Source organism: Lolium rigidum, chromosome 3 (genome assembly GCF_022539505.1).
Source record: "Lolium rigidum isolate FL_2022 chromosome 3, APGP_CSIRO_Lrig_0.1, whole genome shotgun sequence".
Taxonomy (NCBI): domain Eukaryota; kingdom Viridiplantae; phylum Streptophyta; class Magnoliopsida; order Poales; family Poaceae; genus Lolium; species Lolium rigidum.
This window is the reverse complement of record NC_061510.1, coordinates 307,228,873-307,253,861: the sequence shown is the minus strand read 5'-3', so window position 1 is coordinate 307,253,861 and position 24,989 is coordinate 307,228,873. Positions and strand designations below refer to the sequence as shown.

Sequence of the window (24,989 nt, the reverse complement as noted above, 5' to 3'; positions counted from 1 at the left end):
TGTGAGTTTTGCTGTACCTGTTCATACTTGTGTTTACTTCAAATAACCTTGCTAGCCCAAACCTTGTACTGAGAGGAAATGCTTCTCGTGCATCCAAACACCTTGAGCCAAACTCCATGCCATTTGTGTCCACCATATCTACCTATTATGTGATATTTTTCTGCCATTCCAAAGTAAATTACTTGAGTGCTACCTTTAAATTTCATTCCTCTACCTTTACAATATATAGCTCATGGGACAAATAGCTTAAAAACTATTGTGGTGATGAATATGTAGTTATGTGTCTTAATTTTTATAAGTTGCTTGTTGAGCGGTAACCATGTTTTCTGGGGACGCCATCAACTTTATCTTTGTTGGATATCATGTGAGATGCTATGCATGTTCGTCTTGTCTGAAGTAGTGGACTTCGCGATCAAATGGTTTGAATATGCATATGTTAGAGAAGAACATTGGGTCGCTAACTAAAGCCATATATCATGGTGGAAGTTTCAGTTTGGACATACAACCTCAATCTCTTATGAGAATATTAACTATTGTTGAATTCTTAAGCATTAAAAAGAGGAGTCCATTATCTGTTATCTATGTTGTCCCGGTATGGATGTCTAAGTTGAGAATAATCAAAAGCGAGAAATCCAATGCGTGCTTTCTCCTTAGACACTTGTACAGGCGGCATAGAGGTACCCCTTTGTGACACTTGGTTGAAGCATATGTTATGCGATGAGAATCCGTGTTTCCGAGATAGTAGGACAAGGTGCGAGCACTATTAGTACTCTATGCATGAGACATGCAACTTGTAGGAAGTATTATGCATAGCACATATGAATTATTACTACCGTTGACAAAAAAAATTCTATGTTTTCAAAACAAAAGATCTAGCACAAAAATAGTAATCAATGCTTCCCTCTGCGAAGGGCCAATCTTTTACTTTATTGTTGAGTCAGTTTACCCATTCCCTTCTATCTTAGAAGCAAACACTTTTGTTAACTGTGTGCATTGATTCTTACATGTTTACTTATTGCACTTGTTATATTACTCTATGTTGACAAATATCCATGAGATATACATGTTACAAGTTGAAAGCATTCGCTGAAACTTAATCATCCTTTGTGTTGCTTCAATGCATTCTACTTCGAATTTATTGCTTATAAGTTATCTCTTATGCAAGTCTTATTGATACTTGTCTTGAAAGTATTATTCATGAAAAGTTTTGCTATATGATTCATTTGTTTAGTCATTATCTTTGTTAGCAATCTTTTGTTCAGATCACTCCATTCATCTCATATGCTTTACAATAATGTTGATCAAGATTATGTTGGTAGCATGTCACTTCGAAATTATTTGTGTTATCGTTTACCTACTCGAGGACGAGTAGGAACTAAGCTTAGGGATGCTTGATACGTCGCAAACGTATCTATAATTTCTTATGTTCCATGCTACTTTTATTACAATACTTGAGTGTTTTACACATACTTTACAGACATTATTTTACATTTTCCAGCACTAACCTATTAACAAGATGCCGAAGTGCCGATTGCTCGTTTTTCTCGCTGTTTTTGGTTTCAGAAATCCTAGTAAGGAAATATTCTCGGAATTGGACGAAATCAACGCCCGAGGGCCTATTTTTACACGAAGCTTCCAAAAGACCGAAAGGGAGACGAAGTGGGGCCACGAGGTGGCCGGACACCAGGCGGCGCGGCCCAAGCCCCGGCCGCGCGGCCTCGTTGTGTCGGCGCCTCGCGTCGCCCCCGACCTACCCTTCCGCCTACTTAAAGCCTCCATCGCGAAACCCCCGTACCGAGAGCCGAATACGGAAAACATTACCGAGAGGCCGCCGCCACCAATCCCATCTCGGGGATTCAGGAGATCGCCTCCGGCACCCCGCCGGAGAGGGGAATCATCACCGGAGGGGCTCTACATCATCATGCCCGCCTCCGGATTGATGCGTGAGTAGTTCATCCTTGGACTATGGGTCCATAGCAGTAGCTAGATGGTTGTCTTCTCCGCTTGTGCTTTCATTGTTATAGATCTTGTGAGCTGCCTAACATGATCAAGATCATCTATTTGTAATGCTACATGTTGTGTTTGGCGAGATCCGATGAATAGAGAATACTATGTTAAGTTGATTATCAATCTATCATATATATGTTGTTTATGTTCTTGCATGCTCTCCGTTGCTAGTAGAGGCTCTGGCCAAGTTGATACTTGTAACTCCAAGAGGGGGTAATTATGCTCGATAGTGGGTTCATGCCTCCATTAAATCTTGGACAGTGACAGAAAGTTCTAAGGTTGTGGATGTGCTGTTGCTACTAGGGATAAAACATTGATGCTTTGTCTAAGGATATTTGTGTTGATTACATTACGCACCATACTTAATGCAATTATCTGTTGTTTACAACTTAATACTGGAAGGGGTTCGGATGATAACCTGAAGGTGGATTATTTAGGCATAGATGCATGCTGGATAGCGGTCTATGTACTTTGTCGTAATGCCCCGATTAAATCACATAGTAATCATCGTTGATATGTATTGAATCTTTATTTGTCAATTGCTCGCCTCGTAATTTGTTCACCCAAGCATGTTAGTTATCTTATTGGAGAGACACCACTAGTGAACTGTGGACCCCGGTCCATTCTTTTACATCTGAATACATTCTACTGCATTCTACTGTTTTTACTGTTCTTTGCAAACAACCACCATCTTCCACTCGATACGCTTAATCCTTTGTTTTCAGCAAGCCGGTGAGATTGACAACCTCATTGTTACGTTGGGGCAAAGTACTTTGATTGTGTTGTGCAGGTTCCACGTTGGCGCCGGTTTCACTGGTGTTGCGCCGCACTACATTCCTCCACCAACAACCTTCACGTGCTTGTTGGCTCCTACTGGTGCGATAACCTTGGTTTCTTTCTGAGGGAAAACTTGCTGCTGTGCGCATCATACCTTCCTCTTGGGGTTCCCAACGGACATGTACATCTACGCGCATCACTCAAGCATGGGAGAGAATGAAATCTTTGGTAAAGAATTGCCCAACCCATGGACTGACTACTTGGATGATCATCCAAACCTTTTATGCAGGATTGAATTTTTCCTCAAGGAACCTATTGGCTTCAGCTGCTGGAGGTACTTTTATGTCCATAACCCTGGGCGCCGCAACTAAACTACTTGATGATATGATGATCAATTACTCTGAATGGCACACTGAAAGAACTCCTCAAGGTAAGAAGGTAAATTCTGTTGAAGAAACCTCTTCTTTGGGTGATAAGATTGATGCTATTATGTCTATGCTTGCAAATGGTAGATCTCATATTGATCCTAATAATGTTCCTTTAGCTTCATTGGTTGCTCAAGAAGAAAATGTTGATGTGAATTTCATTAAGAACAATAATTTCACCAACAATGCTTATAGGAATAATTATGGTAACAACAACTATAGGCCATATCCTTCTAATAATGGTAATGGTTATGGTAATTCTTATGGTAATTCTTACAACAATAATAAGAGTGTACCCTTTGGTCTTGAAGTGATGCTTAAAGAATTTATTAGTACGCAAACTGCTTTCAATAAAACTGTTGAAGAAAAGCTTGGTAAAATTGATGTTCTTACTTCTAAGGTTGATAGTCTTGCTCTTGATATTGATCTTTTAAAATTGAAAGTTATGCCTGAGGAAGTTAAAGATGCTAGGTTTGCTAAAACAAATGCCATCCAAGTTTGAATTAATGATAATATTAGACTGTTGGCTGAATTGCATGCTAGGTGGGATAGAGAAGAAAAAGAAAAACTTGCTAAAGAGAATAATGTAGCTAAAGTATGGACTATTACCACCACTAGTAATGTTGATTGTTCACATGTTGCTGCACCTCCTACTATCAATGGTAAAATAATTGGTGTTGGCAATGTTTCTACTCCTACTGCAAAGCGTACAAAATTGCCTGAAACTGCTGAAAGTGCTGTCTGTGATAAAACTGCTGAAATTTTTCAAAATATTGGTGACAATGATTCTATTGATGTAGATGATGACCCACAAGTATAGGGGATCGCAACAGTCTTCGAGGGAAGTATTACCCAATTTATTGATTCGACACAAGGGGAGACAAAGAATACTTGTAAGCCTTAACAGCGGAGTTGTCAATTCAGCTCGCACCTGGAAACAGTACTTGCTCGCAAGAGTTTATCGGTAGTAACAGTTTTATGGCGATGGAAATAGTGAAATAACAGCAGCGGTGAAATAAAGACAACAAGTAGTGATTATAGTAAACAGCAGGATTAAAATATCGTAGGCATAGGGACGGATTTAACGGGCGTTGCATGGATGAGAGAAACTCATGTAACAATCAAAGCAGGGGCATTTGCAGTATAATAATAAAATGGTATCCAAGTACTAATCAATCAATAGGCATGTGTTCCATATTTAGTCGTACGTGCTCGCAATGAGAAACTTGCACAACATCTTTTGTCCTACCAGCCGGTGGCAGCCGGGCCTCTAGGGAAACTACTCGGATATTAAGGTACTCCTTTTAATAGAGTACCGGAGCAAAGCATTAACACTCCGTGAACACATGTGATCCTCACATCACTACCATCCCCTCCGGTTGTCCCGATTTCGTCACTTCGGGGCCATTGGTTCCGGACAGCGACATGTGTATACAACTTGCGGGTAAGATCATAAACAACGAATATCTTCATGAATCAATAACATGTTCAGATCTGAGATCATGGCACTCGGGCCCTAGTGACAAGCATTAAGCATAACAAGTTGCAACAATATCATAAAAGTGACATCTACGGATACTAGGCACTATGCCCTAACAATCTTATGACTATTACATGACCAATCTCATCCAATCCCTACCATCCCCTTCAGCCTACAGCGGGGGAATTACTCACACATGGATGGGGGAAACATGGCTGGTCGATGGAGAGGCGTTGGCGGTGATGGCGGTGAAGATCTCCTCCAATTCCCCGTCCCGGCGGAGTGCCAGAACGGAGACTTCTGGCTCCCGCAACGGAGTTTCGCGATGTGGCGGCTCTCTGGAGGGTTTCTGGCGATTTCGACTTCTCCCCGTGCGTTTTTAGGTCGAACCCGATAAGTAGTCCGAAGGGGGGCGTCGGAGGCCGGCCGAGGGGGCCACACCATAGGGCCGCGCGGGCCCCCCTAGGCCGCGCCGCCTTATGGTGTGGGGCCCTCGGGCCTCCACCTTTCTTGCCCTTCTGGCTCCGTCAGTATTCTGGTAAAATAGGGCCTTCTACATAAATTCCGAGGATTTTCCCGAAAGTTGGATTTCTGCACAAAAACGAGACACTGGAGCAGCTCTCGCTGAAAACAGCGTTAGTCCGTGTTAGTTGTATCCAAAATACACAAATTAGAGGCAAAACAATAGCAAAAGTGTTCGGGAAAGTAGATACGTTTTGGACGTATCAACTCCCCTAAGCTTAGCTTATTGCTTGTCCTCAAGCAATTCGGTTAACAACCGAGCGATAAAAGAACTTTCACGAACACATTTGCTCATATGATGTATATATTCTCATGCTATGGCTAATACCTAAGCAGTTCATAATGAGATACATGCAAATAAGATCATCCAACAGCTATGTCAATCATGGAGAGGTACCAACAATTAATAATAAGCACCATGAATCATGTATATAAGCAGGATTGCAATGTTCATAAGAGGGTATGACAAACTGGTATCTTACTTGCCCGTATTTGATCGGCAAAACATAAATGCCGAGGCACCTCTGAGGTTCATAGAAAGACTAGAAGTAGTGATTGTCAAAGATAAAAGAGTCAAAGTTATACCACAATCAATCATATTTTGAGACAAGCATATTATACTAAGAATGACAGTAGTGCTCTCAAGATAGTGCTTAAAGAAAGAATGGAGACACAACATAAAAGTAAAAGATTGACCCTTCGCAGAGGGAAGCAGGGATTAACATGCGCTAGAGCTTTTCATTTGTAAAGCAGGAGTAAAATTATTTTGAGAGGTGTTTGTTGTTGTCAACGAATGGTAATGGGTACACTAACTACCTCATCAACCGGACTCCCAAGAGCGGCTCCCATTTTATTTGCATGTTTATGTGGCACTCCTTCCAACCTTTCTTACACAAACCATGGCTAACCGAATCCTCGGGTGCCTGCCAACAATCACATACCATGAAGGAGTGCCTTTTTATTTAAGTTTTATTATGATGATGACACTCCCCCAACCTTTGCTTACACAAGCCATGGCTAACCGAATCCTTCGGGTGCCGTCCAACAATCACAAACCATGGAGGAGTGTCTATTTAAGTCAATTAATTTGGGACTGGGAATCCCATTGCCAGCTCTTTTCGCAAAATTATTGGATAAGAGGATGTGCCACTAGTCCATATGAGAATCCGTCAAAAGTAAATGACAAGGTTGAAAGCTAAACACCACATACTTCCTCATGAGCTATGAAACATTAACACAAATTGAGAAGCATTTTGAAGGTTTTAAAGGTAGCGCATGAGAATTTACTTGGAATGGTTTGAAATGCCATGCATAGGTATTTATGGTGGACACTTTGGAACAACTTGGTTTTCAGGTGTTTGGAAGCACGAGCGGCGTTCCCGCTCAGTACAAGTGAAGGCTAGCAAAGGACTAGGGAGCGACAAATCAAGTGAGCAGTAACTGTCATAATTATGCTTGCAGCAAAATAAGTTAACGGAGGCATAAAAGTGATGCAAGAACTCTGAAGCAATATAAATCATCGAGGCTTAATTGACTTTTTGTTCAGTCATATGCATGCGTGAGAATGTGCCAAGTCGATATAAATGAATTATTCAGAGGAGGATACCACAATGCCATACTTACTTATGAATAAAACAATGCAAGCGAACATCCATGACATGCTACTCATATTAATAAATTGGAGCTAAACATGAGAGATTATGAACTACTAGACTTTCTCAAATAACATATACCTCACATGAACCAACTAAGCATGCTCATATGGATAAGTATATGTACAAAATGAAAGCAAATAGAGTTCATACCAGCCTCTCACCACAATCGGATTGTCGTAGATCGTCATTATTGCCTTTTCACTTGTGTAGCTTGGATAATATGAAATGAAAACCACGCTCCAGCCACCGAAGACCATTGAACTCATGATGAACTTTACAAACCAAAGAAGAACAGCAAATATTTTTGGTGTTTTCGAATTGGAAACAAGAACGAAAGAAAACAAGCAAACAAAGCAAAATCTTTTTGGGTTTTCTCATAACAAACCAACGATAGCAAATAAAGTAAACTAAGAGCAAGGAACCAAATAAACAAATGGTGAAGAGCAACAACAGAAATATTTTTGGTCTTTTTGTGTTTTAGGAAAGAAACAAAGCGAAAACAAAAGAATGCAAACTAACGAAACACGTAAAAGCAGGATGACAGTAAATCTGCCAAATCCCGACAGCAGTACAGAAATCGAAATTAACAAAAATCTTCCATTGCTCAGACCAAAAAGTGTTCAACTAATGAAAGTTAGATAACAACCTGGGGAACATGCTCAAAAATTGGCAGCTCAAAATAACGTTCTGGCTGTGCGTACGAATTTTTTTGGTAACAGCCCAGAATCTGTTTTTGGACAGCACTTCCCCAAATATCATTTCCTTCTCATTAGAAACCACTCTAAGAAACTAAACAAGTATGTACAAGTATCCAGCAGCCATAATATGAAAAGAATGAGTGATGCCGGTATACCTCCCCCCAAGCTTAGGCTTTTGGCCTAAGTGGAGTTCATTCCCACGGTCCCCATGAAGTGGTGTCTCCGTAGTACGACGAAGAACGACCCGGTTCCAGGTATGTGCTTGGAGGAAACGTCGGGGTATGTGACGGTGTAGTCGTAGGAGGGCTCGGCGTTCTCGGAGTCATGTTGCTGGTGGAATTCTTGTATCTTCATATGTTCCTCCACTGCCTCCTTAGTGAGCGACCATGATTGCTCGTCAATATTGAACAAACCTGGGCTGGGGAAGAGGGATTTCCTTCTCATTCCCATCAGCAAACAACATTCTATAGACCATATTATCTATAGTGGAGTCGGTAGTAACAAAATGATGGCTCTTCATAGCAGCAATATCTAGTCTCCTAGGGGTTAATGGCACATCATTAGAATCAAGAGGAATCTTTAGATGTGTTAAAATGCGCGAGTGCAATAGTTCCTCCAAAAATAGGCCCCCGCTAGACAAGCGGCGAGCAATAAGAGAACCAAGATGATAAGATGTTTCTCCAGTAAGTGCAGCGTTCAAGAAAGCAAGATGGTAGCTAGAGATATTGCTAGTATTTTCTCTACCCAAAATGCTAGTAGCAATGTAATATGCAAAATATTTAATAGCGGGGAGTTGAATGTTTCTTATCTTCCCTCGCTGGGATAGTGCGGCAATCATCCTCGGTGATCCCTCGGTAGAGCTCCAACAGGTCTCGGGGGTTGTCATCAATCCTCCTTGCTGTACCTACAGGGGCAATATCCAATGCACGACAAAATTCTTCCAATTCCATAGTAACAGGAATATCATAGATCTTGAATGCAACTGTCGGCTCAAATTGCGCGTTGTGGAACTTGAAGCTCTCGACGAAAATTTTGGTGAGCATGAAGTATTGCTCCCTTTCATCTTCCACGTAGGTGGCTAAGCCTGCCCTGTTGACAAGGGTGAAGAAGTCATCCAATATCCCTGCATTTGTCAGAAAATCATAACATGGGAAGGATGAAGCATTAGGAACCTCATTGTCCTCCTCGGGCGCGAAGCTAGGCGCGATGACATCCTCATTGTAGGATCGCCTAATCTGAGTGGATGCCCTCGAGGGCCTACCGGTGCTGGTTGTTCCCTTCTTGAACAATTCTCCAAATTTGAATTTCTTCATCTCCCTCTTCTGAAATTTTCAACAACCATTATAAAATTTGATTTCAAGGTATGTAATTGAAGGGAACTACTATAGGAACTTGCTAGAGTACTAAACATGCATCAAAACTAGTTTCTTCCACTTAGAACAAGCATGCAAGCTCACTAAACATGTTATCTATAGCAGTAAAATATTGAAGATATACTCAACCAAATGAAATTCTAATTGGACAATCAAAGGAGTCACATACCAAGGAGTAAATATGCCAAATTTCAAACAGAAATCTGGGCTGAGCAAGGAGATCGAAAAATCGCGAGTTCTTGAGCAGAAACACGAGTGAGAGGAACTTGGTACGAGTTTTTTCGGGAGAGAGAAGATGCTGGGAGGAAGAGATGATGTAGTGGGGCAAGGAGGGGCCCACACCACAGGGTGGCGCGCCCACCTCCTTGGCCGCGCCGGCCTGTGGTGTGGCGCCCTCTGGTGCCCCACAGGTCATCCTCTGGTACTCCCAGGTGCCTCGTCGAAAAATAGGACCAACGGTATAATTTTTGTAATTTTTAGAGAACTTCGAAAAATGCACATTTCTGGGTATTAAATTAATGATTACTGCGCAGGAAAATGATTTCTAAAATCTTAAACAACTAAAGCATATTGCAAAACAAAAGGTGCTACAGCAAGTAAAATAAGTGGAGGGAGAAAGAAAGAAAGAAATGTTGTTTAGCTCTCTTATGTATTAAAATATACTTGTTAACAAGGTTGATCAAGTCTTGCTACCAAATAAATTTTATATGACATAAGAAGAAATAAACCTCAAATCAATCATGTTACCTTATATTGAATTGATATGGATCCAATCACAAGAGTTTGATATTCTTCTTTAGGCTCATATATAGGACAATCAATGGATCCCACTTTGATAGTTTTCACATTAAAAATTGTATTAACTCCACATACTTTATCAATCCTCTTGGGAAAATAGACAAGTGTGTTCCTTATCATCAACATTGAAAGTAACCATGCCTTTATTGCAATCAATAACAGCCCCTGCAGTATTAAGAAAGGGTCTTCCAAGAATAATGGACATATTATCATCTTCGAGCATTTCCAACACAACAAAATCAGTTAATATCAAGCAATGCTGAGTAACTTGAACAGGAACATTTTCACATAAACCAACAGGAATAGCGGTAGATTTATCAGCCATTTGCAAAGATATATCAGTTGGTATCAATTTATCTAAATCAAGTCTCTTATAAAGAGAAAAAGGCATCACACTCACACCTCGCTCCCAAATCACATAGAGCAGTTCTAACATAATTATTCTTGATGGAACAAGGAATAGTCGGTATACCTGGGTCTCCAAGCTTCTTTGGAATCTTACCATTGAAGGAGTAATTAGCGAGCATAGTGGAAATTTCCTCATTGGGGACTTTCCTTTTGTTAGTAACAATATCTTTCATATACTTTGAATAAGGAGGCAATTTAATAGCATCGAGTCAAAGGGATTTGCAAAAATAAAGGTTTCATCCAATCACAAAATTTATTATAATGTTCCTCCTCCTTTGATTTTAGTTTCTTAACAGGAAAAGGCATTTTCTTTTGAACCCAAGGTTCTCTTTCATTACCATGTTTCTCAGTAATAAAATCTTCTTTAGTGTACTTTTTATTTTTAGCAGTGCTTTTCGGGTTCTTTTTCAACCTCTTCTTTATCGGAGTATCATTCTTATCATTATCTTCCTCATGTTCATTACCACTTTCAGTTTCAGCATCAGAAATAGAAATACTATTAGGATCATTAACATGTTCAGAGGATTCTACAACATTCTTATGTTTCTTTTTCTTTTTCTTAGATGGAGCACTAGTTTTAATTAGTTGAGAATCTTGTTCAACTCTTTTGGGATGACCTTCAGGATATAGAGGATCCTGGGTAGAAACACCACCTCTAGTTGTTACTTCATAAGCATGTTTTTCTTTAGAATTATTTCCCAACAAGTCATTTTGCACTTTAGTAAGTTGATCAATTTGAGTTTGAACCATTTGAAAATGTTTAACAAGTATCTTAACATCATTGGAGGTTCTCTCCACAATACCATGCAATTCACTAATAGCTCGAGAATTTTCCATTAAATGATTCTCTACTCTCATATTAAAGTTTTCTTGCTTAACAATATAATTATCAAATTCATCTAAGCATTGAGCAGGAGGTTTTGAATACGGAATATCTTCCCTAGTAAAGCGTTGAAGCGAGTGTACCTCAATCATGGATGAAGGGGGAGTTATCTCACATAAATCTTCTATAGGAGGTAAATTTTTCACATCTTCAGGTTTAATACCTTTCTCTTTAAGAGACTTCTTGGCTTCCCTCATATCTTCATCATTTAATTTAATCATACCCCTCTTCTTCACTATCGGTGTCGGGGTTGGTTCGTGTGTAGACCAATCATCATGATTCTGGCCTATTTTAGCCAATAATTCTTCGAGCGTCGTCCGGAGTTCTTTTCCGAAAACACAACCAGCACAACTATCCAGGTATGCCCTAGACTCAATGGTTAGTCCACTATAAAATATATCAAGTAAATCATGTTTTTCCAAATCATGGTCAGGCTGAGCTCTAATAAGAGAGCAAAATCTCGCCCAAGCCTCAGGCAATTTCTCTCCATCTTCCTGGTCAAAATTATAAATTCTCTGCAAAGCAGCATGTTGAGCACTAGCAGGAAATTATTTCCGGAAGAAAACATCAAGCAATTCTTTTGGACTTTTAATAGAACCAGGAGGCAAATTATTATACCAAGTTTTAGCATCATCCTTTAATGAGAAAGGAAAAAATTTAGCGACAAAATAAGTACGCATCTTAATATCATCAGAAAACAAGCCACTAAGAGTAGATAACTCAGTCATGTATTCAACATAACTTTCTTTTTCAGTACCACAAAAGGGTGTTTTCTCAACAATAGCTATATGAGATAGATCAAGAGAAAAATCATAATCTTTATCCCTAATGTTTATAGGAGATGTGGCAAATTTAGGATCGGGAGACAGCTTTATATCTAACGAGCATGTTCTCGCAAGCAACTTTTTAATTTTTCTTGCATCAGTAGTAGCATTGCATTTTTCAATAAAATCATCATCAAGCTCTACATAATCTTCATCAAGATCATCACTAGAATATTCAACGGACTCGAGTGAATTAACAGGTGTAGCAGCATTTTCATTAGGAGTTTCGGTATTTTCAATTTGTCTAGACTTAGCAATTGTAGCATCTAGAAAAGATCCTAACGAACCATCATTATCAAGCACAGCAGAAGCATCATCACAATTATGAGAGGAATTTTCAGATTCAGCAGAAGTACCGACATTTGAAGCTTGTGGTGGTGAAACAAGTTTACTTATCACGGATGGTGAATCAAGAGCAGCAGAGGTACTAAGAGTTGTACCTTTTCTTGTAGTGGATGGTAATATGGCGATCTTAGTATCGCGAGGTTTACCCATGATGGAGAATTTGCAGCGAACAATATCAATCCAAGTGAACTTCCAAATAAAGCTATGCTCCCCGGCAACGGCGCCGAGAAAATAGTCTTGATGACCCACAAGTATAGGGGATCGCAACGGTCTTCGAGGGAAGTATTACCCAATTTATTGATTCGACACAAGGGGAGACAAAGAATACTTGTAAGCCTTAACAGACGGAGTTGTCAATTCAGCTGCACCTGGAAACGAGACTTGCTCGCAAGAGTTTATCGAGAGTAACGGCTTTATGGCAGTGGAAATAGTGAAATAACAAGCAGCGGTGAAATAAAGACAGCAAGTAGTGATTATAGTAAACAGCGAGGATTAAAATACCGTAGGCATAGGGACGGATTTAACGGGCGTTGCATGGATGAGAGAAACTCATGTAACAATCAAAGCAGGGGCATTTGCGGATAATAATAAAACGGTATCCAAGTACTAATCAATCAATAGGCATGTGTTCCATATTTAGTCGTACGTGCTCGCAATGAGAAACTTGCACAACATCTTTTGTCCTACCAGCCGGTGGCAGCCGGGCCTCTAGGGAAACTACTCGGATATTAAGGTACTCCTTTTAATAGAGTACCGGAGCAAAGCATTAACACTCCGTGAACACATGTGATCCTCACATCACTACCATCCCCTCCGGTTGTCCCGATTTCGTCACTTCGGGGCCATTGGTTCCGGACAGACGACATGTGTATACAACTTGCGGGTAAGATCATAAACAACGAATATCTTCATGAATCAATAACATGTTCAGATCTGAGATCATGGCACTCGGGCCCTAGTGACAAGCATTAAGCATAACAAGTTGCAACAATATCATAAAAGTGACATCTACGGATACTAGGCACTATGCCCTAACAATCTTATGACTATTACATGACCAATCTCATCCAATCCCTACCATCCCCTTCAGCCTACAGTGGGGGAATTACTCACACATGGATGGGGGAAACATGGCTGGTCGATGGAGAGGCGTTGGCGGTGATGGCGGTGAAGATCTCCTCCAATTCCCGTCCCGCGGAGTGCCGGAACGGAGACTTCGGCTCCCGCGACGGAGTTTCGCGATGTGGCGGCTCTCCGGAGGGTTTACGGCGATTTCAACTTCTCCCCGTGCGTTTTTAGGTCGAACCCGATAAGTAGTCCGAAGGGGGCGTCGGAGGCCGGCCGAGGGGGCCACACCATAGGGCCGCGCGGCCCCCTAGGCCGCGCCGCCTTATGGTGTGGGGCCCTCGGGCCTCCACCTTTCTTGCCCTTCCGGCTCCGTCGATATTCCGGTAAAATAGGGCCTTCGCATAAATTCGAGGATTTTCCCGAAAGTTGGATTTCTGCACAAAAACGAGACACCGTAGCGATTCTGCTTGAAAACGGCGTTAGTCCGTGTTAGTTGTATCCAAAATACACAAATTAGAGGCAAAACAATAGCAAAAGTGTTCGGGAAAGTAGATACGTTTTGGACGTATCGGTAGAACATAATGGTTTAGATTTTGATGATTGTCATATTATCGAAGTTATAAAGTTCTTACAAAAACTTGCTAGAAGTCCCAATGCTAGTGCTATAAATTTAGCCTTTACAAAACACATTACAAATGCTCTCATTAAAGCTAGGGAAGAGAAATTAAAACTTGAAGCTTCTATTCGTAGGAAGTTAGAAGATGGTTGGGAGCCCATCATTAAAATGAAATTCAATGACTTTGAGTGTAATGCTTTATGTGATCTTGGTGCAAGTATTTCTGTTATGCCTAAAAAGATTTATGATATGCTTGACTTGAAGAATTGTTATTTGGATGTTAATCTTGCCGATAATGTTAAAAAGAAACCTTTGGGGAGGATTGATAATGTGCGCATTACGGTTAACAATAACCTTGTCCCCGTTGATTTTGTTTTCTTGGATATGGAATGCAATGCATCTTGTCCTATTGTGTTGGGAAGACCTTTTCTTCGAACCGTTGGTGCTGTTATTGATATGAGGAAAGGTAATATTAAATATCAATTTCCTCTCAAGAAAGGTATGGAACACTTCCCTAGAAAGAGAATGAAGTTGCCTTTTGATTCTATTATTAGAACAAGTTATGATGTTGATGCTTTTTCTCTTGATGTTACTTGATTTGCACTTTCTGCGTCTAGCTGAAAGGCGTTAAAGAAAAGCACATCTTGGGAGATAACCCATGTTTTATTTTATTTACTGTATTGTTGAGTCTTGGAAGTTGTTTACTACTGTAGCAACCTCTCCTTATCATGTTTTTGTGCCAAGTAAAGTTTCTATGCTAAAGTTGATGCTATATTTGGGATTGCTGCGCAGAAACAGCATTGATGTCTATCACGAATTATCGCAGAGCTCCCTGTAAAAAAATCGAAAAAATATGCAAATTTACGAGCGTGATCCTCAGATATGTACGCAACTTTCATTAGTTTTTAGTTTTTTCATTTGAGCAAGTTAAGTGCCCCTGCCAGATTCATCTTTACGGACTGTTCTGTTTTTGACAGATTCTGCCTTTTATTTCGCATTGCCGCTTTTGCTATGTTGAATGAGTTTCTTTGTTCTATTAACTTTCAGAAGCTTTGTGCAATGTCCAGAAGTGTTAAGAATGATTGTGTCATCTCTGAATATGTGAATTTGTAATTATGCACTAACCCTCTAATGGGTTTGCTTGAAGTTTGTATGGAGGAAGTTTTCAAGGGTCAAGAGAAGAGGATGATATACTATGATCAAGAAGAGTGAAAGGTCTAAGCTTGGGGATGCCCCGGTGGTTCATCCCTGCATATTTTAAGAAGACTCAGGCATCTAAGTTTTGGGATGCCCAAGGCATCCCCTTCTTCATCGACAACTTATCAGGTCACTTCTAGTGAAACTATATTTTTATTCCATCACATCTTATGTTCTTTACTTGGAGCGTCGGTTTGCTTTTATTTTTGTTTTGTTTTGAATAAAGTTGGATCCCATCATTCTTATATTGGAGATATTACGCTCCGCTTTTTCATATGGAACACTTGTGTTCTTAATTGTGCTTTAATGTTCATGGCGAAGGCTGATTGCTTCGTTAAATTGCTATTTGGTTGGAATCAGAAAATGCTGCATATGGTTTGGAATAACTTGGCAATTGTTTGAGCTCTCATAGATCATGTTTAAGCTCTTGCATCATGTAGTTTAATCTATTAATGAAGAACTACCGTAGAGCTTGTTTAATTTGGTTTGCATGATTGGTCTCTCTAAGTCTAGATATTTTCGGGTAAAGTGTTTGAACAACAAGGAAGATAGTGTAGAGTCTTATAATGCTTGCAATATGTTCTTGTGTAAGTTTTGCTGTACCTGTTCATACTTGTGTTTGCTTCAAACAACCTTGCTAGCCCAAACCTTGTACTGAGAGGAAATGCTTCTCGTGCATCCAAACATCTTGAGCCAAAATCCATGCCATTTGTGTCCACCATATCTACCTACTATTTGGTATTTTTCTGTCATTCCAAAGTAAATTACTTGAGTGCTACCTTTAAAATTTCATTCCTCTATCTTTGCAATATATAGCTCATGGGACAAATAGCTTAAAAACTATTGTGGTGATGAATATGTAGTTATGTGTCTTAATTCTTATAAGTTGCTTGTTGAGCGGTAACCATGTTTACGGGGACGCCATGAACTTTTTACCTTTGTTGGATATCATGTGAGATGCTATGCATGTTCGTCTTGTCCGAAGTAAGTGCGATTTCATGATCAAATGGTTTGAGTATGCATATGTTAGAGAAGAACATTGGGCAGCCAACTAAAGCCATGTATCATGGTGGAAGTTTCAGTTTGGACATACAACCTCAATCTCTTCTGAGAATATTAACTGTTGTTGAATGCTTAAGCATTAAAAGAGGAGTCCATTATCTGTTGTCTATGTTGTCCCGGTTGTAATGACCTTGGATCGGGTAGGATCCTAAGTCCCTGTGATTAACATGCTAGTCCCTGGATCATAAGCTAGCACTCACAGTCGATGAAATACCATGTAAAACACAATGTCATTATTACACGAATCGAATAAATCCGGAGTTTAATTTATTACAACTTTGCATAGCTCAAGGCTAGCTCAAATAAAAGCAACGGAAAAACTTAAAGATAAATTGAGTCCATCAACGCCACAGGCTCATTGAGTGTAGACCCGCGATCCTAGCGCACCTTTCTTCAACCTTCGTATTCTGCACATGAGTGCAGCCAATGAATTGGTCAATACTTTGAATGTATGGCAAATTACACCAAGAAGAGAAACTTACATCTACATGCAAGGCAGACAAGAGGAGGCTTGAGTTTTATTTGCATAAAGCCAATTTTTACAAAGTTAAAGAGAGAAAATCTTTTACCCTACTTTGCAAAATTTTGATAAATAAAATTGGCCGAGTGGAGCACATGGATATTACACACCAAGTGTCCAAATCAACCTACCACTTGGATATGACACACCAAGTCCCCGAGCACTTGTATATTACACACCAAGGCCCCAAAACCCACCTATGAACGATATTACACACGCCATAGGGTTTTGAAAACATTTACTTAGAAAAAGAGAGGAAATCCTTCAGAGGCTCCATCCTTCAGATGCTCAAATTGTCCTTTTACCGTGGACACGGCTGATCGATCAGGTTAACACTCTCGAGAGGTTGCGCTCTTTACCCACAATTCACAACCAAGCCTTTTTGCCAAAATTGTTCATCTTCATTAAGGCCAGGACGAGGTCACGACGAAGCTTTTCCTTAGTAGCCCCTCCACCTTCCGGATCCGCCCGTGCCCAAAATTCCTCCCAATGGCGGTACCCAGGCGAGGTTTCCCACTAAGTACTTAACCAAGACAGAGCCCATATTGTATTGTGGCTACACTGGAAGCTTCTGACATCTGGAACATGGCAGATTTCTTTGATCCTGGGCGGCAGTCCTCCACCAATCTCACACTCGTTGTCCCGTCAAAACCATTCCGCCCAGAAGAAAACTTAGTTTTATTTTGAAGAAGGATTTTGGGAGAAAAGTTGCGCTCATAAACAGAGCTCAAGTACTTAGAAAATTTTCTTGTTTCGAACCCCTTTTTATAATTGCGTAGCATAAGCATAGCACTTAGAAAAATTTAGGGATTCCTATGGCCATGATATCAAGTGGAAATATTTCTAAGTAATATTTCTACTCATGGCAATCTACAAAATAGCACGCAACTTTGCAAAATATTTTACCAAGTAAAATCTACCAAAACATCCTACACATGCATACTATTCATTTGAAGGAAAAAGACATGCATAGAAAACTTGGGACAAAAATTTGAACAAAGGTGTAACTTGCCTTGATCCGAACAGCACTCTAAACAATATTCCTCCTCAGCAGCACTCGCGCACTCCGCACAATCTATCGCAAAGGTAAAAATAATTTCAATGAATAACCAATGCAACAATAATGTTTCACACTATATGCATGCATGCAATTATGATATAATGATAAAATACTTTAATTTCGACCAAAAATATTACGCATTAAGTCTAACATGCAGGGAGCATCCCACACATTGATATCCAACATATACACATTGATTTCCAACATATATTAATAAAAAAACGTGAAAATTAGTTACTTATAATTCGAAAATTCCAGCTTTAAGGTGTAGTTAATGAAATTCTGAAACTAACGCAAAAAGAATCGATTAAAACAGAGTTACGGTTATTTAGTTATGATTTTCGGAAGTATTCAGATTTTGTTGTTTTTACGCAGGAACGTGGCGCGTCTCGAAGCATCGGATCTCGATCAGACGGACGTGGCGCTCCTCGGCTTCAGCTTGGCTGGACTTCGGCTGGCGGCTTGGCTCGGCTCCGCTTCGGCGACACGTGAACGACACGAAGTAGCGCTAATATACTAAACTCAATTTTTAACTGATAGATTCAAAAATTCTATAATTTGCAAAATTAGTATCAGCAGGTAGAGAATTTAATTACGATTTCATTGCAAGAACCAACATTTGAAAATACGGTTTAGATTTAAAGTTACGAATTTTTGAAGTCTAACATGTAACATGAGCTAGCAGTTTTCTGATCCGATCGATCACATGATTTAATTATTTTCTTTAAAAGAAAAGTGACAGATTTGAAAATTGTATAATTAGAAAATTTTACACCAGCAGATAGAGAATTTAACCACGAAACTAATGTAAAATAAATTAACTAAAACGAAGATCTAAAGTTAAAGTTATGATTTTTCAAAGTTTTGCCGTGAGCTACTAAGCATTGGAATCGATCTAATTTAGCGCGTAGGGGGACTGAACAGCCCACGTGGCAAAACATGATAAGCTGATACCGGTGTATTGATTCATATGTACCGAGTACTACTTTCTACACACGATGCTGGGGGCGTTACCGTGGTGGACGGAAGCGGCGGCCGGGCGTGGATGGAGATGGTGTGGTGGTCTCCCGGCTTGACGAAGGTGACGGCGAGGTGTGGCTTGACGAGAGATCTCCTTCTCCCTCCTCGTTCGCGGCTCTCCTACTTCCGAACGGCGCCTAACTCCGGCTGGAAACGATGAAGTCCGGCGAAACTCCGGCGGTGTTGTCTGGTCGTTTCCGTGGTCCTTGACTTCAAGTTCGCGACGGCGGAACTCCGGCGAGATCGGAACGAGCTCTCGGGTGGTCTAGGGTTTGCGATTTTTAGAAAAACGGAGAGAGGCTGATGCGGGGGATTATATAGAGGGGATTTCGTGGAGTAGGGGTCACAAATTTGAACGGAATCGTTGCGATTATCTGAGGATTTTCGAGTCGGTAAGCAGTTCCGTATTCGTGCCAAACTCGGGCAGGAGGTTGAAGACGGTACGAGCAACGGCCCAGCTGTCAGCGTTGGCTGGAAAGAGAAGAGAGAGAGAGAAAAAAAGAAGAAAAAAAATATAGAAAGGAAAAGATACGGGAGGCGCTGCCTGGCCGATGCGTCTTGCGTGTGCGCGGAGGAAGATGAGTTTGTTTGGTAAGTCGGATCCGGTCGTTCTGTTTTTTTTTTTTATCTTTTTCTTTTATTTGTTTCTTATCTCATATGAGCTTTACAAATTTGAAAAGAGTAAAACAAGGACCAGATAAAATCTGCGAGACTAAAACATTTAATCTTGAAATAATTTGGAAACCAAATATGCAAGTTTTAAAATAGTATGCCATGATGATATGATGCAACTATTAACATCCTTAATTGTAAAATTTGGGATGTTACAAACCTACCCCCCTTAAGAAGAATCTCGTCCTCGAGATTCAGGTTGGCTAGCAAATAGGTATGGGTATTCTGTCTTCAAATCTTCTTCACGTTCCCACGTAGCTTCTTCCTCTGAATGGTGATTCCATTGAACTTTGCAAAACTTAATGGTCTTAGTTCGAGTAAACCTTTCAGCCGTTTCTAGAATTTTAATAGGCTTCTCCTCGTAAGTGAGATCACTTTCCAACTGAACCTCCTCTAGCGGAACTGTATCTCTCAATGGTGTATCGGCCATTTCTGGGTGACACTTCTTCAGCTGTGACACATGGAACACATTGTGGACGGCTGATAGGACTTCTGGCAATTCCAGCTGATATGCAACTTCTCCTTTGCGTGCTAGAATCTTGTATGGTCCTATAAAACGTGGTGCTAACTTTCCTTTGATTCCAAATCTTTTAACTCCACGCAGTGGTGAAACTCTGAGATATGCTCGGTCTCCTATTTCATAAGTTATTTCCCTACGCTTAGAGTCAGCATAACTCTTCTGTCTGGATTGTGCTATTTTCAGTCGGTCACGGATAAGTCTGACTTTTTCTTCAGCTTCTTTGATCATGTCGGGCCCAAACAACCTACGCTCTCCTACTCCATCCCACAACAATGGAGTTCTGCACTTCCTACCATATAGTGCTTCGAATGGAGCCATCTCAATGCTTGATTGATAGCTATTATTATATGAGAACTCTGCGTACGGTAAATTCTCATCCCAACTGGATCCATAATCTAGAGCACAAGCCCTCAACATATCCTCTAGGATTTGATTCACCCTTTCTGTCTGACCATCAGTCTGCGGGTGAAACGCTGTACTAAATTCAAGTCTGGTGCCTAAGGTTTCATGCAATTGGCGCCAAAACTTTGATGTGAATTGAGTACCTCTATCTGAAACAATACCTTTAGGAACTCCATGTAAGCATACAATTCTGGACATATAGATCTGTTATCACCAGAATTTGACCAGGTCAGAGGTGGGCCGCGATCAAGATGGACTTGAAGATATACATATGGAAGAGATATGTAAATCGGCCTTGTTAATCAAGTTTGGGCTAGTTAGCCCGTGTACCTTTATAGTAGGTTACGTAGAAGTTAGAATTTATCTCGTGCACGGTTTAGTGCACGCCCACATTAGAAAGTCCCCTGGACTATAAATATGTACCTAGGGTTTATGGAATAAACAACAACCAACGTTCAACACAAACCAATCTCGGCGCATCGCCAACCCCTTCGTCTCGAGGGTTTCTCCGGTAAGCACCATGCTGCCTAGATCGCATCTTGCGATCTAGGCAGCACGAGCCTGCCCACGTTGTTCATGCGTTGCTCGTGCTGAAGCCTTTTTGATGGCGAGCAACGTAGTTATCATAGATGTGTTAGGGTTAGCATTGTTCTTAGTATCATATGCTTGTCGTAGTGCAACCCTTGCGCATCTAGCCGTCCTTGCACTTCATCACGGGTGCAGGGGCGGCACCCCGCTTGATCGTTATTTAGTAGATCTGATCCGTTACGATTGCTCCTTGGTTCATCAAGGATTAGTTTAATATCTGCAATAGTTAGGCCTTACAAAGGGTTGGAGGATCCAGCGGCATGTAGGGTGTAGTTTGCTGCCCCTAGACAGGATGTTCCGAGGATCAACCTAGTGTTGGTTTTTAGGCCTTGTCTAGGGTTGGCTTACGATCACCATGCGTGAGCGCGAGGCCCAATCGTGAGTAGGATGATCCGATTATGCGGTGAAAACCCCAAATCGTCGTGGATCTCATATGTTTTATCTTGATCAAGCAGGACCACCATATATTCGGCCACCTTGGACGAATCATGGGTGGATCGGCTCCATAAGCCGATTCACAGGATAGCCTGAGAGCCGATCGAGGCTCGTATTTAACGTGTACGTGTGTGCCCTGCAGGAAACTAAGCGAGGCATCATCCACACCTTCCCGACCGGGTATAGGTCAGGTGGCACGCCCTTGCAATTTGCATCGGCGCGCGACCAGGAGGCTTTGCGGGCCGTCGCTCCGAGGGACTGGGGCCAGCCGCAGCCCTAGTTGTTCCCGGCTCTACGGTGTTGACCAGTCACTGCCCGCCAGTGGGTTTCTGACGTCAACACATTCTGGCACGCCCGGTGGGACAATCCTGGACATCCACCACATCGCCATCTACATCTGAGATGGCGGAAAGCACTCCGGTCAAGTACGAGGACCCGGCTGACAAGCTCAAGAAGAAGCATAACCAGGTCAAGACGGTCCTCGGAACCGAACTCGTCGGCTCCTGTGGGGAGACCCGTTCGCACGGCATCAAGCTCGACGGAGACACACGTCCGTTGCCTGATGACAACACAGTCGATCTCAGCCACTCCATAAGGGAACCAGGGTTCTCCTTCGATGCCAATATGGCAGGGTTCGTGATTCGCCATGACGCGGACAAGGCAGAGAGCAACCACTCTCGTGGCAAAGAGAAAGAGGAGGCCGTTCCACGTGACCGGCCCCAAGACGACGATCAACGATACCTGGCCGAGGGGGAGGTGAGAAACATACGGCATCCACGCCTATTATCCGAGCATCTCCTCAGCAAATATGGACAGCCATACGACCGACATCGCCGCTACGATAACGACGATGAAGGATATCGTCGGTCTGGTGCAAACAGGAGGTATCGTCAGAACAACGGCCACGACGACGGGTCCAAACGTCGCGCCAGAGGGAGGTCTGAGGAGCCGGACAACGTGGATAGGCATTGGGACTGCCCCTTCTTCAGACACTGCTGGGATTCCGGAATGAGCCGATTACCAACAATCGGCAATTGCCCAGAATGTAAACAAAAGGAGAAGGGTCCAACTAAGGTGTCCGTGTTCGAGCGTCTAGGGCCTCTCCCGCCTCGGAGCAAGCATGCTGAGCCCGTGGAAGATCGCGAGGAACTAGAGGACGATGATGAAGAGGATAAGTATCATCGGCCAAGATGGTGTCCCGATGGGCTCAGCCACTCCCAGAAACGAAGGGTTCAGCGACTACGTGCGTTGGAAGAAGCCGAAAGGTTATATCTGCGCGCGTTGAGGAAGGCACGGCCTGACCTGGCCGCCAAAATTCAGCGAACCCTGGATGAAGAAGGTCGGCCACAAAGAAAAGAGTGGCGCCCTAGGCAAAGGAAAGCCGATGATGAAACATCGGCTGGCACAAACATGGTCTTCATCCTTCCAGCGGAATTTAGCGCTCCGAGGTTATATGAGGCACCCGTGGCGCAATTGGACTGCGGCCCACGGCCGGTCATCTTCGAGAAGCCACGAGAAAGGAGTTACAGACATCTGAAGGCCCTGTACTTGCGAGGTTACATCAATGGGCAGCTTGTCAATAAGATGTTGGTGGACACCGGAGCGGCAGTCAACATTATGCCATACTCCATGCTACGTCGGTTGGGACGCTCCAGCTCGGATTTAATCAAAACCAATGTAACATTGAGCGATTTCAACGGCCAAGCATCTGACGCACAAGGTGTTCTAAACGTGGATCTGACCGTAGGAAGGAAAACCATCCCTACGACGTTTTTTTATTGTCGACAGCAAAAGCACCTATGCTGTAATATTAGGGAGGGATTGGATCCACGCCAACTGTTGCATCCCATCCACGATGCACCAATGCCTAATACAGTGGGATGGAGATGAAGTGGAGGTCGTCCACGCCGATGATTTAGCCGAGATTTCAACAGCCGGCATGGGCATTTGGGAGGCATCAGGTCAAGAACCACTCTCGGGCATTAGTTTGGACGACTGCGAACGCATCGATGTGACAAAGAACAGGGTAAGGCTGGTTCTATCCACCGGACTGGCCGTATAAACGAGAACAACATCGATGGACAAACGTGGTGAGGCTGATCCTTGTGATCGGCCCCAAAAGATTTGTGAAGGAACATTACAAAGACCTTCACCGAGCAAGCAACGTGGAGGCCGATTCCAGCAATCGGCCAGAATTATCCCCACCATCTATTTCGCCTGGGGTCGACATTTGACCCAGCAGGGACTACCTCAAGAGCCGATACCATCAATTTTCTTGACAGAATCGGCTCGGGGGGCATCTAGATGGATAAAATACATATGAGGCAACATTATCAAGTATGGGGGCCGACACACAAGTCGGCCGTGAAAAAATTGAAAATTTTTGAGCACAGCCGATGCGCAGACATCGACTCAAGGAATACAACTGTTGCAAATGGAAGCCCAGGGCTACTTTTAGTCCATTAGAGCCACTACATCTGGGGGCCTCTCAGTTCAAGGGGGAGGTTGACTGCATCAGCTCTTTGGATAGAAGTTTTTTCTGCGACATTGGTGAAAGCTGAAGAAGCTCGGGGGGCAGTTCTCGGTGAAGGTCCTCTGCTTTTGAAAAGCCGATTTGGTTAGAATCGGTTGGTGCTACACTTGTTACAGGATGAGGCTCTGCGAAGATTTCTCCAACTGTTTGGTGATTCAGGTCTTCTCCGCGAGGATCTCCAGCGTCGTTTGCAAGCCTTCAGGTGTAACGCTGCTGGCAAATTCAAGGATTGCAGCCGTACCTAATCAGGCTAGAGTCAAGAGGACAACCGGCGATCATCCGGCTAGATTGAACTCATTTTCACCAGAGGTTGCCCCATTGGTCTGAAGGTCCTCTGTTGTTGAACAGCCGATTTGGTCAGAATCGGTTGATGCTGCACCGCAGCTGAGAAGCGGATGGTGGCCCGATACTACCGGTACACTTTCATGCTCGCCTTGGTCAAAGGCTCGGGGGGCATCTGACAGTGGAGATTTCTTTGCACTGGAGGATCCTTTGATGTCAGAAGCCGATTTATTTTTGGAATCGGCTAGCGTTATACCATAACTTGTCAGAGGAATAGCGCTGGTGTCACCAAAGTATATCAGTTCCCACATCAATGGAGAGACAAGCCTAGAGCTCCGTTGAGGACACTTGCCCAAGATCAAATTACCAGCATGCCCGGTTAATGGGTGAGAGTCATGATCCTGTTTGAAGTGTCTCATGGCGCAAAACCGATGCGCGGCCATCGGCTCTAGTACGAGCGCTCAAAGTTGCCTCATTACCAGTTTGGCAATACTGTTATGAGAGAGTGGGCATCCCAAGACAGCCTATTGTTCATTGAGTCAAGGGTGATCGCCTAAAGTAGTGGCTGACAATGGGAGAAGGATGATCGGCTGGTTAGCCCTGCGCGATGTCTCTTCCAGGCGTGATCATACCTGGGACTGTTTGTTTGAATTGCGGGCCCTCATCATGGTTCTCACCCCGGCTGAAGCTCGGGGAGCAGCTGGCCTCCTGGATGCTCTGTTGGAGAAGCCGATTACATGGTCATCGACTGGTTCCGCGGATATAGGCTTGTTGAGCACTGATCAGGCTCACAATCATTCCGATGCCAAAAGGATGGGG

General features: G+C 42.4%; 1 pseudogene; it reads right to left on the bottom strand.

Moving 5' to 3' along the window:
* Positions 1-24,989, bottom strand: part of LOC124696806 — a 49,470-nt pseudogene that overhangs the window by 9,069 nt on the left and 15,412 nt on the right.